The sequence below is a fragment of the Malurus melanocephalus genome, unplaced genomic scaffold (genome assembly GCF_030028575.1).
Source record: "Malurus melanocephalus ecotype Western Australia unplaced genomic scaffold, MMel_1.1 scaffold_1285, whole genome shotgun sequence".
In the NCBI taxonomy this organism is placed as follows: Eukaryota; Metazoa; Chordata; class Aves; order Passeriformes; family Maluridae; genus Malurus; species Malurus melanocephalus.
The window spans coordinates 10734-17042 of NW_026624517.1; positions in this window are offsets into that span (position 1 = coordinate 10734).

Here is a 6309-nt window from a genome sequence, read left to right on the forward strand (position 1 = left end):
TGACCTTCATGGGGCTGGTGAGATCACCAGTTCCTGAGTTCCCTCCTAGGTGGTGGCACATGGATTGAATTTTCTTGGCTCCTTACAGATCTTTCAGTGACTTAGAAATAAAGTATCACATTAAACCAAAGGCGGGTGCACAAGAGGTGCTTGCTCCCATTTCCTCCCCTCAGGTTCTCTAGTCTCCAGCTGTCAACTTCCCAGACAGAATGAAATGCTGATCGTACTCCTGAGACTATGGAAAGGAATTCTAAGCTGTTTTTACATGAAGTAAGCAGAGAYTCCTATGATCAGAATCAGGGAGACCCTGCATCAAGCCAAGAGAAGGAGAGAGACAAGCAGGTTTAATAGAGTGTGTGCATCTGATGGCCTGGCACAGCAGCCACACCAGAGCACAAGGCTCCAGCAGGCACTGGGGTATCCCAATGCCATCAGGCTACAGAGGGGCAGAACCTCTGGAGTGATGGGGGATCMCAGCAAGTGACTGTGTTGGAGGCTGGAATCAACTTGACTGGGAATGAGTGGCTCAAAGTGCCATGCAGTGACTGTCCCAGAGGCTCTGTGGATTCTTGGCAAAGGCATTCCAAGGAGAAGRGATTTCAATTATCCATAGCAGCTTCTCACAGGACTTGTCCTCCAACCTTTTCATCAGCTTTGTTGCCACCCTTCAAATACCTCCACATTCTTCTTCAGTGGTGGAAGCCAGTGCTGCACACGAGGTGAGGCTGCAGCAACACTCAGTGCAGCGGGATCATCATATCTGTTTACCAYTGGTTCTGATGTCTTTGATAAACTTCCTGCAGGGCTGTTCTGTAGCCACCCCTCTTCCAATCTGTACTTGTGTCTGGCATTATTCTGTTCTAAGTGCAGACACCAACATTTGCTCTTGTTAAATCTCCTGCCTTTGACAATGGCCAAACGCTCCAATCCATCCAGACTGCTCTGCAAAGCCTCCTGTCCCTCAAGAAACTCAACAGCCTCTCCAATCTGGTACCATCAGCAAACTTGCTAATGCTGCATTCAATTCCTGCACCCAAATCACTGATAAACACATGGAACAGAACRTACTCTAGGACTGAACCTTCAGGAACTCAGCTGGTGGCTGTCCACCAGAAAGATGCAGACCAGTTTTGTACAACCCTTGGAACCCTGACCCTCAGGCAGTTCTTCACACAGGGTACCACGTACCAGCTCACTTCMCAGCCAGGCACCTTGGCCAGAAGGCTGATGTCAGGGTCACAATCAAAAGCTTCACGATTACCCAGGAAAGCTTCATCCAATGCCCTTCTGTCATGAGGCAGGTGGCCCACTGTAGGACATCAAGTYAGAGAGGACTTCCTCAAGTATCAAATAATTTCTAGGGCAATGAGAAATACTCCTAGCACAGTCTTTGAAGGAAGAAACAACCGTGAAAAGTGATATTAAGGGGCAAGTTGAGTGGGAATCCAAGAGTRCTTCAGATGTCATCCTCTAGAAAAACTGAATTGTTCCCATTTCAAGTTGATTTCTCCAAAGGGTGACTGTGGAGTTCCAGGGAAAGCCTGCCTTCATTCCCTAGGTAACCTGTCAACAAAAACATCAGTCTTACAGAAAAATTCTCCTTGATCTTCGGACAGTCACACCCTGAGTTAATCTTTACCATTTCATTCTTTGTTTCAGTTTCACCCTTCATAGTTAATCCCTTAAGCAGCTGATCAAATTTCACATTTTATCCATAGACTGAAGGCGTGGAGATCATTCTTACCTGACAACAGGTAAAATCCAGCTCTAATTCTAAAACAGGGCACATTTTGTGGGCATTGAGCAGGATCTCTGCTTATCTTAAACCTGTCATTGACATCAAAGCTCCGTTTGCACCTAATTGCCCACATCATCAACACAGAGCCCTCATACAGAAGATGAGATGTGACCTGCAGGCAGCRAAGTGACTTTTGGGCACAGAAACACCACATTCAAACTTCAGCATCTGATTCTTCTGTTCATTTTACTTCCCTTTCCGCAGGWGGAAGTTTCTCTAGCAAGAGCAAAAATACCTGTCCTATAGCAGTGCTCATCTTTGTTGACTAAGGCAGGTAAGCAGCTCTCTGTTATTTCTGTGTCTCTTGAACAAGTGGTGAATGTGGTGCTGCTGTTGGGGTGGAAAGGAATTACTCTTTTCCCTTCATCACAGCTGTGCACACAGGGACCAGCAAACTCTTTCCATCCCCCAGATCTTCTCAGGCAAATGTGGCAAGAACTGGGGGCAGCAGCAGCACAGCTGCTCTCAGAAGGGCTCAGAGAGGCACTAAAAGTTATGGGGAATGGTCATTTGGGGTGAAAAGYTGAGATATGGGTCCAATGTCTGTTTGCCAAGGATTGTTCTGCTGTTGTCCAGGGGGAGGCTGCAAAGTGGGAGGGAAGGGCAGAATTCCCCTTCTGGAAAGGGTTGTTGGGTCCAGGGTCCCCTTGGGGAAGGGCTTTGAGGCAAAGTAGYGCTGATGATAACACTGGAAGTTCCTTCTCTCTAAGAAAGGCWGGTTCCAAGTATGGCCWCTTGGAACTCTTTGCTGTTGGAAGYTGAAACAGAGTGAAACTGCCTTGTTTTTATGGTAACTCAGGATGACAGTAACTCCCATAGCACCCAGGGGTCAATTGCTCATACAGGAATGTGAATAAGCTTAAAATTTCCCATTTAATACCTTGAGCTATTGAGGTTGCTAGTTCATAAGCAGCAAACCTCAGGTCAGCATGGTACTGTCTTTTTTACCCATTAAATAATTTATCTTATAATTCCACAGTGTTCAGTGATCTTTGCAGATCTGACAGGTGTTGTAGAGTCAGTGTCAACCCAACTCCATTTTCTGCCTCTCTGGTGTAACAGTGATTCTTGCTCTCAGTCACAGTGTGTTTAGCAATGCTGAACATGAAGCTTTGARGGATGGAGAAACTTTGACTTTGTGTGTTTGTTTTTTATTGTGTAGTGTTTTTTAGACCTATGTTCACATGGCAGGGCTGTGTCTGTGGAAGGGCTGATTGAGAGGGCTTTTAACTAGGTTTGAAGGGGTAAGGGGATGAAACCAGGCTCTCCAGAGATAAGCCTAAGGGTGGTAAGCMAGAGTTGGGTGAAATAAGCAGCCTAGCTGAAGTGCATGTACATTGATGCACACAGCATGGGTAACAAACAAGAGGAGCTGGCAGCCACTGTACAGCAGGAAAGCTCTGACATTGTCTCCATCATGGCAACATGGTGAGATGATTCATGTAACTGGAGCACTGCAATGGATGGCTACAAGCTCCTCAGAAGAGACTGAGAGGGAGAAGAGGTGGAGGGGTGGCTCTGCATAGTGGGGAGTCTCTCGATATTGCAGAACCTGTGGTCAATCATGAAAAGGTTGATTGAACCTATAGGTAAGAATCAGGGTGAAGGCCAACAAGGCCAACATCCTGGTGAGAGTCTGTTATAGACCACCGAACCAGGATGAAGAGATGGATGTTTTATTCTATAAGCAGCTGGAGGATGTTTCAAGATCACCAGCCCTTGTTCTGGTAGGAGASTTTAACCTGCCAGATGTCTGCTGGGAACTCARCACATCAGAGAAGAGGCATTCCAGGAGGTCCTTGGAGTGTATGAAGCATTTTTATAAATACTTTAATAGTAAAAGGAGGGGCTAGGAAAACCTCCATTCTTTATTGGACTTGGGGGGAATATAGTYACCAGAGATGAGGAAAAGGCTGAGGTACTTAACACCTTCTTTGCCTCAATTTTCAGCAATAAGACAGATTGTCCTCAGGACAAGTGGCCTCCTGAGTTGGTAGATAGGCATGGGGAGCAGAATAGCTCCTCTGTAATCCAGGAGGAAGCAGCCAGAGACCTGCTRAGCCACTTAGATGCTCCCAAGTCTATGGGACATGGGACCAGATGGGATCCATCCTAGGATGATGAGGGACCTGGCACAAGGGCTTGCAAACCCACTCTCCATCATTAATCATCAGTCCTGGCTCATCTGGGAGGTCCCAGAGGACTGGAGGTGTCAATGTGATGCCCATCCATAAGAAGAGCTGGAAGGGGGATCTGGGAAACTCCAGGCTTGTCAGTCTGACCTCAGAGGCAGGAAGGCTTATGGAACAGATCACCCTGAGTGCCATCACACAGGACCCACAGGGTGGCCAGGGGATCAGACCCAGCCAGTACGGGTTTGGGAGAGGCAGGTCCTGCCTGAGCAACCTGATCAACTTTTATGAAGAGGTGGCCTGCCCGTAGATGTGGGGAAGGCTGTGRATGTGTCTACCTGGACTTCAGCAAAGCCTTTGACACTGTCTCCCATGGCATTCTCCCAGAAAAGCTTCAGCCCACAGTTTGGACAGGTGTATCTTTGCTGGGTAAGAGCTGGCTGGAGGCCRGGCCCAGAGACTGATGGGGATGGTGCTGCATCCAATTGGTGGCCAGTCACTGYGGTGTCCCCGGGGATTAGTGCTGGTCTCAGCCCTGTTTAATATCTTCATTGATGATCTAGATGAAGGGATCGAGTCTACCATTGGCAAATTTGCAGGTGACACGAAGCTGAGTGGGGGCATTGATCTGCTGGAGGGCAGGAGGGTTCTGCAGAGGGACCTGAACAGGCTGGATCCAGGGGCCAAATCAAATGATATGAGGTTCATCAAGACCAAGGTCCGGATCCTGCACTTTGGCCACAACAACCCCTGCAGTGCCACAGGCTGGGGACAGAGTGGCTGGACAGCGGCCAGGCAGAAAGGGACCTGGGGGTGCTGATGGACAGCAGGCTGGACATGAGCCAGCAGTGTGGCCACGTGGCCAAGAAGGCCAATGGCACCTGGCCTGGGTCAGGAATGGTGTGGCCAGCAGGACCAGGGCAGGGATTCTTCCCCTGTACTCGGCACTGGTGAGGTCGCACCTTGAGTACTGTGTCATGTTCTGGGACCCTGAATTTAAGAAGAATGTTGAGCTGTTCAAGCATGTCCAGAGAAGTGCAACAAGACTGGTGAAGGGTCTAAAACAAGTCCTGTGAGGAGCAGCTGAAGGAGCTGGGGTTGTTAAGCCTGAAGAAGAGAAGGCTCAGGGGAGACACATCTACATCTACTCATCACACTACTCAGCTACTTGTAGTCAGGTGGGGGTGGGTCTCTTCTCCCAGGCAACCAGCAGTAGGACAAGAGGACACAGACTTAAGCTGCACTAGGGGAGGTTTAGGTTGGACATTAGGAAAAAAATCTTCACAGAAAGGATGATTGGGAATTGGAAAGGGCTGCCCAGGGAGGTAGTAGAGTCACTGTYCCTGRAGATGTTTGAGAAAGACTGGATGTGGCACTTGGTCATGTTGACATGGTGGTGTTGGGTTATAGGTTGGACACAATGAGCTCAAAGGTCTTTTCCAACCTRGTTGATTCTGTGATTCTATGTCTTCTTTGGAAAAGCATTCAACTTGTTTGGGAATGTGGTTTTGTCCTCCAAAGGAATTGATGACTTGTTAGATAGTGAAGTCTCTCTTGGGCCTTCCTTGGATGACAGGAAAGTTTTGTGAGAGTTGTGCATGTAAAAATATCATTACACTTGTCAGAAGAAGTTTTAGTGTTGTTAAATAAGGTTTGTAAAATCTCAGCATTTTCTAGCTGGAGTTCCTGGGTCAGACATTCCTGTCTTGTGACATTTTCCATTTGTAAGCCTTCAGCTGTTGATCCACAGTGGAACAGGTTTCTGCAAGTCCTGTGTTATATCTGCCCCTCCCCACGTGCCTGGTTTAGTATGGTAACCCTAATGATATCTGAGACAGTCCCTGAGACCTCTTTTTAAGTGACTGAGGAGCAGCCCCCATATCTCCAATCAAGTTAAAACCCTTTCCCRTATTAGATATCCAAACTAATGCCTCCAACAAAATTCCATTCAGCATCATGTGATAATTGTCTGCAAAGCATGAACTTAGTGTATGTCCAAGCCCATGAAAATGCCTGTGCAGTAGCAAGAGCAGAATTTGACATGAGTTTGTAAAATTTTGTGCCAGTTTCATATTCAGTGTCCTAAGGCATCTGTGTAGTTTATGGACATGTGGTTGGTGGAATAGAGGCTGTGGCCATCTCACCCCACAACCTTTGGCTTGATGAATGATATGAGACTTGATGGTGATTCAACATCAGATGGCCAGTAAGTACCACACAGCTGCTCACTCACTCCCTGGTGCCCTACAGCCCCTTGGAAAACTAAAACTTGTTGGCTGAGATAAGAACAGCATGAAATAAAATAAAAGAAATAATGGCAACAATAAAAAGAATTGTGTTGAAAAGGAGAGAAGAAGAGAGAGAGAGGGAAGGAAGGAA